Source organism: Manacus vitellinus, unplaced genomic scaffold (assembly GCF_001715985.3).
Source record: "Manacus vitellinus isolate BGI_N305 unplaced genomic scaffold, ASM171598v3 scaffold_0_pilon, whole genome shotgun sequence".
NCBI lineage: Eukaryota > Metazoa > Chordata > Aves > Passeriformes > Pipridae > Manacus > Manacus vitellinus.
The window spans coordinates 36,401,189-36,414,657 of NW_021938789.1; positions in this window are offsets into that span (position 1 = coordinate 36,401,189).

Sequence of the window (13,469 nt, forward strand, 5' to 3'; positions counted from 1 at the left end):
AAAGAAGCTAATCGTTCTGTTGATAAAATATCTTTGACAGACACCTGCTTTAGAAAAACAAATTTATTTTTAAAATATGACCACGAATATAAACATCAACAAGCCCAATAATAATACTGTTGGCAGGCAACTACCACAGATAAAAATTTTGTAAGCAAAGCTGAGGACAGAAAAGAATAGAAAATAGAAAAAAGAAATGGGGAAACATGCCTCTTGCTTAAGTTGCTCATGACAGAACGTATTGTTCTGCCCACACAGGGTTTATTAAGGTTGAGAAACAGTATGCATTTGGATTCTTAAATGTTTTCAATGTTAGCAGTGCTTCACCATACCAGCAGAGTTAGGTATGGTAGTAGCAAAACACTTGGTATAAATGAAGGTGTATTAAAGAGATCACACTGTACCAATATGGTAAATGGATTGTGTGAGCTCTACTGAGAAGAATGCAGTTTTACTGGTACAACTTGGCAATTTTAAGGACTTCTGCCAGTGTAATTCAATTGAACCAGCAATCAAATGGACCACAACATTTTTCACCCCTCAGTAGTCTAATGCTGCTGTATTAACTTTACTGACAATAAAGGAGAAGTGTTAAACTAATGTAATTTGCAGTGACTTGGACAAGTACCTCTGCCCACATTTGGTTTTGCCTTGTAAAAAAAACAAGAAGGAAAAAGAAAGGACATGAAAGAATCTCAAAGTTTTAGTATGCTATAGAAATCACTAGTTTCAGAGATTTTTGCTAAATAAAAATAAAGATATCATTCAGAAGTATTTTCTCTTAATTCCTATTACTTTTCATATCAGAAATTGTTCTAACACTTGCAAGTAGAACTGTGCATGATTTCTCACGTACTTTGATTTCTTTCTCTCATTTTGAAAACCTCTAAAACACTTAGGCAGACCTACAGTACAAGCAAATGTGTCAATTACTTCATTTTATCCTTGTCATCCAACACTCATGCACGTGTGCACTGCTCTATTGTCTTTTGCCTAAACTGTGTAATCCTTTTAAATTCTCTTGCTCCACAACTGTCTGGCAGTTGTTCTTCCTCATCTTCCCCTATCAGTTCTCCCTGGACAATGGGATTGAGTTCACCCTCAGAGTTTACTGACAACACCAAGGTGTGTGGAGTGGTCAGCATGCTGGAGGAAAGGGATGCCATCCAGAAGGACCTTAACATGCTTGAGGGGGGTGGGCCTGTGAGAACCTCAGGAAGTTCAACAAGGCCAAATGGAAGGTCCCACACCTGGGTCAGGGTTAATCCTGATATCAATATAGGCCAAGCAGCTTCAAGGACAAGGACCTGGGATGTTAGCTGATGAGAAGCTCAACATGAGCTGTCAATGTGTGCTTGCAGCCCAGAAAGCCAACCCTACCCGGGCTGCATCAAAAGCAGTGTGGCCAGCAGGCCAAGGGAAGGGATTCTGTTCCTCTATTCTGCTCTGATGAGACCTCTCCTGGAGTGCTGCATCCAGCTTTGGGGTCCTGTTGGTGCGAGTCCAGAGAAGGGCCCCCAAAATGATCAGCAGGCTGGACCACCTCTCCTACAAAGACAGGCTGAGAGCGCTGAGGTTGTCCAACCTGGAGAAGAGAAGGCTCCTGAGAGACCTTATAGCAGCCTTCTGTTACCTAAAGGGGGCTTACAAGAAAGCCAGAGAGTGAATTTTGACAAGGTCAGGGTAGGTATAGATTAGATATTAGGAAGAAATTCTTCACAGTGAGGGTGGTGAGACACTGGCACAGGTTGTCCAGAGAAGCTGTGGAAGTGTTCAAGGCCAGGTTGGATGGGGCTTTGATCAGCTTGGTCTAGTGGAAAGTGCCCCTGACCACGGCAAGGGGTTTGGAACTAGATGATCTTTAAGGTCCCTTCCAACCCAAACCACTCTATGATTCTATGAAAATATTAACAACGCATAAATTTTTAAGGGATAGGCAAGTGTTCCAACATCATCCCACTTTGGAGATTTATCTCATGAGACCTGCCTTGTAAAGCAGATCCATTCTGCATTCATGACAGCTTCATATTCTTAGTTTCCTGATGACTGCGGCAGAAAGCTAGAAGCTTCTTACTGAAGAGAATTAAAGGTAACCTAGGTTGGATCTAGAGGGTTAAAAACACATGGTAATATAAGAAAATTGCATAATGAATTTAATTTATGAGAGGAAAGTCAGGAGAATGGTTTTCCAGGAAGGTAGGATTTCTGACAAGAAAGGAACTGGAAACGAGGATGGTCAAGTTGCCCAAATGTTTTTATTTGAATAAGAGAAGAAAAAAAAATCCATAAACATGCAGATTTTCCTTACATCTAGCAAAATGCAGCAGTAGTCTGCTAATGTCATTATCTATTTCTGAATTTATTGTTAACATACTTTTTTGTTAATTACCAATTTTAACAATTGAAGAGATTAATTTATCACAAATAAAATAATCTGCTGTTACCAAGATATTTGGTCACACTCTTTCTCTCTGAGAAGGCCTTAGTTTTCAAAATCAGCAAACTGATATTTGCAGAATGTTGGAATATAAACTTAAGTTAAATCACTAATTTGTTTAGGACCTTCTTGTGAGTCCTCTGGTATATTTAGATTTATTCAGCATGTTTAGCTCTTTATGTCCATATTAAAGGTCTCTGTTGAACATCTGTTCTTTAGTTTTTTTCCTCTTCTCCTCTATGGTTCCAATACGCCTGCTAGACAGAAGCATAACTTCTGGTCATGTTCTGCTCTTCCATAGTGCATCATCTTACAGAAATCAATGAGTAATCCCTCAATGAATAGACTCATAATTGACATAGAGAATTTACACAAAGTTTTCTCTGAAAATCTACAGTCTCTATCTGTAAACTAAAGCACTATATTTTTGCAGAAATGCAGGAAAGTCTTTAATATAATAAAGTCTTGCAAGTTTACCTTCTGAGCATGCCACACTTTCTGGTGCAATGATTAAATAAACTATTTTTCTGTGTCACAAACAGAATAAAACTAAATAATGTGTTCTTTAGTCTAGTACATTGCACAAGCATTTCTACCAGCAGCGTTTGAAACTAAATCATATCCGTTTCCTAACTACAAAATATTTATAACAATGGTGGAAAATGTCTCTTGGTTTTTGTGTTTGAAAGGGTAAGATGTGTCTATTTAGTCTCCTGAAAATATTCATGAACCATGTGACTATGTGGTGGAAGAAGAGAACCCCAAGGACAGCAATTTAGGAATTACCTACTATGTCAATTTGGGCTCAATTCCACATCATTCCAGTATGAGATTCTTTGTGGAAGGATACATCAAAGAGGATGAAAGAGGAATTACTTTGAAAGGATTCACCATTGCTTCCTAAACAGAAAATCTGGAGCTATTTAGAGAGGACAAGTTTTAGGACCTCCAATATTCATCCAGTGAAATAACATTTACAGGCATAGGTTTTGCCACTAGAAACAATCAAGTCAGTAACCTGCTGAAGAAAGGAAATCCTCCAGAAAGGGTCAAATAACCCACTAAGAAAATTTTCTCCATTGCTGGCTCCTGACTGATAAACCACAGGGCCCCCTTTAAAACTCTGCTTCAGAGGTGGAAGAGTTTAGAGCATACTGTTCTTTGTACATCCTACTGCAGCATCATAAAAAGCCTTGTGTGCAAGTCATTTTATGAGTCACAATATGGAATTTAAACAGATAGAAATCAGACTTTTAGATATGCAAATAAAATTCTAGGCTTGAATTATTTTCCACATTAGTTTTGTGAAGAATTTGTTTTTCTTTATTATGTGGGAGCAGCTACCCTATTTTTTTCATTAGAAATTATTTCAGAGACCTGGAGAAAACCAAAGAAATACATTTCTATAACTCCAGTTTATGAGTTTCTTAATATAACTTCATTTTAGCATCTGACCATTTTATCAGAATACCTTACAACAAAAGACAAAAAAATCTAAGAAATTCCATCTATTAACAAGGGAATTTTCTAAAACTCTCAAAACCAATTAAGAAAATTCTACTGTATTCATGATGTAAAGATATTAAGAGCAGGAAAAAGAACATTGTTGAACAGATGATTTTTTGTTTAACTGAAATAAATAATACAATATAATAATTGCCATACCAGTTTAGGAACTCCCTTTTTTATTTATTTTCTAGTGATCCAGATACACTATTTGTGAAACAGGTGCAATCATGTTGAGAGACAGACACATATAATGAGCTAGGAGAAAAAGATTATTGGTTCATTACTTACCTAGCATAATGGAGACATTATTTTGCCAATTACGTTCCTGATGATATTAACCCTTTTTAAAAAAAATACATTCAATTGCATAAGCATGTGAGCATTTCTAATTATGCACAGATTCCAATAAACGCCTCAAAACCTCAGCTTCCTGTATTTGTACTGAAGTAATCTTGAAGTTTCAAGTTTCAAATTATAATTATCTCAGGAGTTATACTTACTGCAAGGCCCACTTTAACAATATGGAACCTTCCCGGAAGCAACTGTGATTTGTAGCTAGTAATGAATCACTTATTCAGATGTTAATTTACTTGAGCACAATGTGTAACAGAATCCTGGTTAGGGAGCTGAATTCAAACAGCCACAAACAGCAGGGCTGGAACTGCACAGTTTAAACTCGAATAAACTTCAGCATTTTACTTGCTTAATGGAGAACTCATGTTATTGCACCAAGTATAATAATGCTGATTTAGACTTAAATAGACTTTGACTGAACAGAGAAGAAATTCTGTTACAGTTCAGACAAGCTATTTTTTTTACAAGGAATAATGTTATTACCCTTTGCTTTAGTGAGGATAGCATGTTTTGTGCCTATAAACTTACTGCCACTCCGACACAGGGTTTAAGGCAGTAAGATGTGTCTATTTAGTCTCCCGAAAATATTCATGAACCATGTGGCTACATGGTGGAAGAAGAGACCCCCAAGAATAAATATTTTTGTCAGCATAAAAAGGACTTGTCCCTTATTTACAAAAATTCAGAAGTTTGAATCCATCTATGCAATTATAAATCTTTTTCAAGTCTTATAGCACAAAAATTCTTACAGTCAAAAATTCAAGCATACCTTTAATAAGAAATAAGTGACACACATATTGTAGATCTCTTTGTAATAATAATTAGATGAGTTATTCAAAGCAAATAATATTAGTAATAACTATCTCTATTCTCTTATCATAAAGACATAAATATTTGCATATTTTGCAATGAAGGAATTTTTCATGTAAAAAACCTCTGAAAAGTACAGAGCAATAAGCAACTTCTAAATTTTGAATGAGTATAAAAGAAGTCTTCTATGGTTCTCTAAAAATGGAACTTCATATACTGTGTGAGGAAGTAAGGTATAGCTTAAAGTAAAATAAAGACCAAAGGGAGTGTCACCTAAAAGGGAAGATTTATTTGAAGTCTTTGAAAGAGAGGGAAAGAAGCTTCTGAAACATAGCCCTATGCTAATTAATTTTATATTCCTTCCATTAATTGATTTAAAACATGAAAGGAGAGGAAAGTCATCTCTTCTCAAAGACTGCATCCCAAATTGCCTTGGCCTCTGAGCCTGTAAAAGTTTAAATTTCCCCAGGAAATGTCTGCTTTGCCCCGAATCATACGAGAAGGCATATTTCACACATTTTCTCTTTGGTCAAATTTGCATTATGAGATTTCATGTTTAAAATGCTGTTTCCTCAACAGATGATTTTGCAATCCTTTCCTATTAAATAATTAGTTAAAGCTCAAGAAATAATACTGTGCTTTAAAAGCCCTATTTGCACTTAAGTTAAATAAACCCCACACACTTTTCCAGTGTCTTTTTTGTCCCCCTAAACTCCTACATTGTTTTAAATGATCTTAAACCAAATTCCATGCCTAGAAACAAAACCAAGCAAACAAAAAGATTAGCTCATAAAAGAAGTTTGTGTGAAGATGAGTGGAGGTGAAAATCAGAAATACAGATGTTTAAAGCAGACTCTTGGCAAGAATGCATTTTTTCTGATAATTGCTCGTGTTCCATTCATGAGAATCTGCTGAAGTAAATGTTTTTCACTGTAAGAGCACTTTTAATTCACAGATACTTGAACATTCATGTTTTGTATGGAACTAAACATTTCAAAAGTTATTGAATTGGAAAATCCTGCAGAAGAATACTTTTGAGAATCTATGACTTGAAAAAGTTAAAGCTTAATAGTTAGACACCCTTCTACTGATCATATTTTCAGTTTTAGCTCAGGTTTTACCTGGGAATGCCTTTTCTTTTGCAGGTGCACCTCTCTTCTAAAGAAGTGTGAACAGTGCTCTCTTTCACGTGTTAAGGTTTCATTTGCTTCAGTTAACCAATAGCAGCAATAACAATTATTTTTCTATTGACTTCAAATAAGTTCTGTCTAAAAAAATTAGGATTTCTTTTTCTTTCCCTAGCAGGAAAATCAGTCAAAATCTTTAGATACACTCTCAGTTCTGTCCAGGCAGTATGGATAAATATCTTACCGAGTCAATGGTGGGGGCTGAACACTCCTGGACTCCAAGGCCAGTCAATGCCAATTAACAGCTCTTCAGAGCAACAGGCTTTTCTTTTCCCTGCTAAAGCTTGTCAAGATTTACCTAAAGTACATCATGTTATATTGCTCAGCTTTGACACTGTCAGACCCACTCCTGTGTGTTCTGACACTTGACCATTTTGCACTGCTGAGAACACTCTAATCCTATTTTCGTGGCAATTTAAGGAAATTGTCCTCCTTGAGCCTAGCTTGTTTTTATCACAGGCAGAGACTCTACAGTCCCTCCTCTCTCTAGAAAAAGGTTTTATTCTGCTTTTTGTCTATAGGTATTCTGATTATCTTATCAGGTCTGAATCAGTATTGAAATCTACACAATTTTTCTCTGTTATAGACAAGAGTAGAGTTAATTGATGGTTAGTCAGCTTTCCTTCAGGAAAAACATCCATGAAGCAGGATTACCAGTTGGTGGTGGTAGTCCTCACCATGCAGGCACAGGTTGGGCATATACATTTTGTCTACCTGACTTACTCTCCTGTCAAGACTGGTACATCCTAGCCACCCTTGTCAATGGCTCTGTGGACCCACCGCTGGAGAGAGAGACCATTGAACTTCTTCACATCTCTTCTTTAAACAGCCCTAACCCCAAACAGCCGAAAATATTAATATGCAATGTCTGAGGCATAGATGATAAAGAACAAATCATATGCAAAACTGTGTTTAAAGTGGCCAAGATTCTGAATTTCTGGTAAACTCAAGATGATATCTGTAAAGGCAAGGAAATTATACTAAATAGGACAAGCAGCAAATCAATTTGCAAGCCTAGCAGGGTATAGTTAATTTGCAAATATTTGCAAAGTGCTTATCTTCAGATAAAAAAATTAAACTAAATCTTTTCACCAAAGTAAAACAAAGAGGAAATAAAGGTTTTAGGAAGCATCAGTTTTGTCCTAAGCATCAGATAAAAAGTAGCAAGGGCATACTCTTCTTAATGTGCTACGTTGAAGTGCCATTTGCTGCTCCCAGAATTTCATCAGGTGATATCTTCACAGTAAAGAAAGTTAATGTAACTGATTTTTTGCCTAAGAGCACAACCTCCCTCACAATCTCATCCATTGGTTTCACTGAAAGGTATCTGGTAGTAGCAAACACTTGGGTAGTGACATAATCTTTCATCAACATGACCCACATAATGAGAACCATGAGTGAAATCCTGATTCGATAGCAGAAGTTTATTAACCAGATCAGTCCAACTTGATTACCACCATTTTCCTCAAAAAAAGGACATGCAGGGGACGAGGCAAGATTGGCAATTGCCAAATAAAAGTAGTAAAAGGTGTGATCTGCTAACGAATAGCATGGTTCGATATCACCAAAACCACATATGAATACATCTACATAGTTCAGTTTATCCTCCTTTTTTGCAAATTGCTTCATTGAATGAACTGTTGCTCATTAAGTTATGAAAAAGAAGCTATCTAGTTCTAAACTATAATAAGTGTAATCAGTGAAGAAAAAAAAGACAAGCATTTTATTTCAATGTCTGCAAAGTTAGAAGAGTGCAAGAAGAAAGTTTTGTGGTGACTAGGTCTTGAAAGCCAAGAAAACACAATGTACATCGCAAGAGTCACAAGTTGCAAGTGCTTAATTTATTTGCAATAAATATCTTGTTCACATTGCAAACATCACATAATACGAAATGCTGCCAACTTCTAAAAACATTCGAGTCAATTTTTTAATCACATACAGCTTTAGTTAGCTAAAACCTCTAACTTTTGTATGGATTTATGAACTGCATTTCAACTGTTTCACTCAAAAATGTTAGACACAAACATCTGAAGCAGTTGATGATGAGGTCATGCATGTTCACTGCAAGTACATCTGGAAGAAAGACAACAAGCCAACAGTCTAAAAACCATTTCCTTTGAACTTGATGAGCATGATATGCTTCAAGAAACACAAGCCATGATATGGTTTTATACAATGAGTTCCAAGTTTTCAGTTGCACACAAAATCAACTGGAAAATAAACTGCAGTGTCAGGGTATTTCTTGATATGAAATGTTGCTAACCAGTTAAGTACCAGATCAGCCCTTTGCCTAAGATGGATCTGCAAAGAGCCTGTGGCCTTTGCATTCCAGGGGCTCTTCCTCAGCTAAGATCAAAGCTCAAATGTGCAAATACAGGTAGGGCCAGTTATAATTTTGCAACTCCTGAACAAGTGTTCCTCTCCCCATCTGCAAATAATAAAAAGGAAAAATGGCTCATCAGTTAGAGATTACAATTTTTTCTCTGGTCCACAAATGGTAACAAAAACCAGTGTCCTTTGAGGCTTGCCTATGGGGCTCAGTGAGACTAGCTCAGAGTAGCTAGTTTGTTTCCTCACTGCAGCAAACCAAGGGGCACAGAAACAATGTTGCCACCAGTTCTCTCATTTTATTAACTAGTGAGGTGAAAAACCTCTCCTTCCCCACCTCTTCCCTATTTAAGTCCTGGGAACTGTGTGGTTTGTCTTCTAGTTCTGCAGGAAATGCTTTTAGAAGATATGCAGTGTGAAAAATGCTAGGACATGAGAAATAACTGATGTATCTCGAGGTGTAAGTAATGTCACTAATAGTGCATTGGTTCCTATATAAATACCAAAATCTGTGTTCATTAGGAGTTACTTGCACCATCTGCAAACAGATTATGGTGTCAGACTGCCTGAATCACTGATACTGGCAGGACTAATGCAAATCCTATTTCCTTTGAGTCTTATGTCCTTTCTCAGGTTATACTCTCAAACAGGCCCTTTGGTGCAATAAGAGACACAAGAACCATTCAGTATTTACTTAAAAATTTAAATATATTTTATATTTTTAAAAAACGTTTTGTGATAAGAATGAGGAATGTAAGAACAACAACTTCATCAAAATAAAATGTTTCATAGTAACCATCTATCAGCTTTTTATATAGCTAAGGAAAGTGGAATCCATTAGTCATTCAGTAATTATGGAATAGGGCATTAAAAAATAGGGTATTTTCTATTTGAAAGCAAGGTCAAAATTAAAAGGAACAAAAAAGACACTAATTGCTAGCATGCATCATCTTGATTTTCATTTTATTTTCCCACCAGATTCAAGAAAGCTCAAGGATCAGGTCAGACTGTTGAAATAGTATTTAATCAACTTTGAATAATTTGAAAAAGAAAATTATGATATAGATAAAATATAAAATTTATATGGGGATAAGAAAAGCCAGTTTTCACTGCTTACATTTGAAGAGAGGAACTATTGCTATTTTTCCAGAGAACAATCATTTCTACTAAGAATACAAAGGAACAAAATCTGGAAGGGCCGTGAGTCTCAGAATGAGATAATAAATACAGAGAAAGGAATAAACAGGTAGGAAAATCTAAAAAAAGATAACATTGAGTTCCCTGGTTCCTAACACTGGACAAAAATTTTAGGAGCTCCCAGTCTGTTTCAAAGGCTGCTTTGCCTTTAAGTATTACCAGAGAAATTCCTCCAGCATGCTGAAATATATTCTTAAAAGTTGTTAAACAGGCCTAAACAAATATTTGAAAGTTCAATTGTCTCCCAGAAATGTGATTCTTCCATTTACACAAAAACATGCTTATATAAACAGAACAATGATAATTTATATTAGTTGTTGAATTTTTTCTTACTAAACTTGGTTGCTGCCAGACTGTTTTGTACAAATAGCTCTATAAACATGCTGTTAATCCAGCATTCTCCCATGAAAGAAGTAAGAGTGTTACTTCTAACTAGAAACTTAAAGACCAAGAAAATTTCAGAAATGATTGGAATATTTATACAACATATTCCAAGTGATCATCACAAAAACTATTTTGGAATACATACATATTTAAACCATGAATCCTGGTGAACTACCACATGGGATTTTTCACAGCAAAGTGCTTGAAGAGGTGTTTTTGTTTTTTTTTTTTGCAGTTGACAATTCAAATGCAATAGGATAGCTGCTAAAAACCATTTTAATAAAGGTCATACTTGAGACTTCTCAAACAAGAATTTTAATTAATACCCTAGCAGTCAGCAATTAAATTTGCACATCTGATAGCTTTACAACATAGATTGGAGAACTGCATCAAACTACATACATTTACATGGCAATTGCTATGGCCAGGAGTTCAGGTTTTTGGTTTGTTTCAGAAAGCCAATGACTTTGTACAGAAACTAGGAAATGTAAAGGTGCTTCTGCTCTGGAAGATTCAATTGTAATCATATCCAGTAAATGGATGCTGTGTTCATACCAGAAGTTAATTTTACAGCATCCCTCAAGAAACAGTAGAGGCTTTGATATCATCTATCCCTGGGAATGGGTGTAGGATGGCAGGAAGGCTAAGGAGAAAGGGAGGAAGTTGTGGTCTCTTTTGTAGTGCTGTTTCTCATGATCATGGAAATACCGGCAGTCACAGGATCAAGTACTCCCTCCATAGCTGAGCTGGGTCCATGTCAAGTAGTGAAGAAGAAAACCCACCTGGTTACTTGGTTGGGATTTTTTCCTGCAGTATATCTAATATCCTGAGCCTTTAAAATCATGGATGTTCTAGAGACAATGAACAGAATGTAAAGTTTATAACATCTCCCGTATGCCAGTTCAGCATGGAATATTGCATCCAAGTTTCTTTTCTTCATCTAAAAGTGATCTATCTTTACCTAAAATGAGCATAATTTTGGACACAAGTTAAAGAATATTGTGCACTGTCATTGTGGGAGGCTGCTACTGGTCATCCAGTCACAGTGACGACACCAACAAATTATTCTTTAAGGAATCGAGGGACAACTCCAAACCAACTGCCCTTGTCCTTTTGAAGGAATTCACCTTGCCAGGTGTCAACTGGGAACACCACACAGCTGGTAAAAACAGCTCCAGCAGATTCCTAAAACACCTGGACAACAACTTCTTGGTTCAGGGACCCAGGGAGCTGTGTCCAGAGAGGTGTGCTCCGCGATCTGTTGCTTGTTCCCAGAGAGGCTCTCATAGGCAAAGTGGTGATTCGTGGCCATCTTGGCTACAGTGACCATGAACCCTTGAGTTTCTTGGCACCCTGCCTGCACCTGTCTTGCACCTGAGATGGAACAGGCACAGGTGAGCATGGTTGGAAAATCGGCATCCCCTGTCCATCCTGCCATGCAGGGGCACCAGAACAGCCTGTGCAGAGCCCGGAGCGCTAGCCTTAAGCAGGAGGGTTGTTTCTTGAGGAGAGTCCTCTGTTTACTTGAGAGCAGGGGCTTCCAGCTGGTGAGGCGAGGGGCTGGGGGGGCAACAGGGCCTGTGAAGGACAGGAACCTGCCTCTGCCCCTGCTGCTGTCACCCACTTGTCCAAGGCAGGGCCTCCCGCTTTTACCTTTGCCACCTCCCAGAGAGCAGAACGGAGGTGTTAGTAATTTACCAAACATAAACTAGTGAAGAGTATACCTCACTGAATACACTGTACTTGCAGACTTTAACCAAATGTGAAAGGTGATCTACAGGTAGTAGTAAACTAAACAGATGATCCTGCCTGAGCAGCTGCACTGGTATATCGAAGTGAACTGGTGCTGTAATCACACTATAAAAATATTGTATTGCATTGCAAATATTTTGGCACAATAGTGAGTTACAAGTCTAGTACTTTTGTCAGTACCTGTGTTGAAATCAGAAATAATTTGCCCCTATTCCGCAATGACATTGTAAACTAAGGTGAATAGCACCCTTGTTCCTTCAGTCTTACTTAAACAGAGCACAGCCCGGGTTTAACACAACTGTGAATAGGGACATGGGAATAAAAACTAATCCTGACTGGGAAGAACTGCCATATTAAAGCAGATCTGTAAACTAGAGAAGATTGAGAACACTGCATTTTGGTTTTGCCAATTCTTTGTCTATCAGCAACTTTATGGCATGGAGTGTATTCCAGTAATATTTACTAAGGGAACCTTTAGGATTGTGATCTTTAAGAAAGGAAACTGATCCAGGGAAGTTAATAAATGTCCAATTTAATTTATTTAAAAAACATGTAAACATATTACTTTTCCTTGTCTGAGCCAATAGAATAATGGCTAGGTAAATAACAGTCCAGAATCTGTCAAGGAGAAATTGTGCCTGGATATTGGACACAGAAATGACCAGTTTTCTGTCCAATAACAGGCGTTAGGGTGGAACACATCATGTACCTTGACTTGAACAACTCTATCAGATCTATATTGGGTTTGTGTGGCCAGATATTTTGACTTTGAGAAGATCAAACAGGAAACAGCTTGTGCGGTAGCTCTTGGTCCTGTTCAGACTAACTAACCAAAAGGATATTCCATACCTTATGACATCAGCTCAGATATAAAAGCTAAGGAAAGGAGGAAAGAGGGAGGCATTATTATTTACAATGTTTGCCTTCTGGAGCAACTGCTACAGGTGCTGAAGCCCTGCTTCCCAGGAAAAAAACCAAATACCACTTGCTGACAGAAAGAAGAGAATAAACCTTGTTATTTTCCTCTTTGCTTGTGTGCACACAAACTTTTGCCTTTGCTTTAGTAAACTGCCTTATCTCAACCTATGAGTCATTTTCCACCTTATTCTCTGTCCCCTTTCCAGGTGGGGAGTGATAAAGCGGCTTGGTGGGCACCTGGCATCCAGCCAAGGTCAACCCACTACAGATGTTATGTAAAAGCTCAGAGAAAGCAGTCTAAATAAAATCATTCTAAGACGGAGGGAAATTGTACAGAGGGATAGGGTAATCAATTGTTCCCTGTCAGAGTGAAAAGAAGTATTACATTTCAAAAAGTAAGTAAAGGCCAGTATTGTGCAGCATTTTCATTATTTACAACAATTATAGAGTAGGTTTATTACATTTGCAGACAACATCTGACTGAAAAATACTGCTGATTTGCTGAAGGACGGGATTAACATACAGACCAAAATTAGAGAAATAGCTTAAAGGGGAAAAAACTTGTCAGACAACAAGTACTGACACTTGTGTTG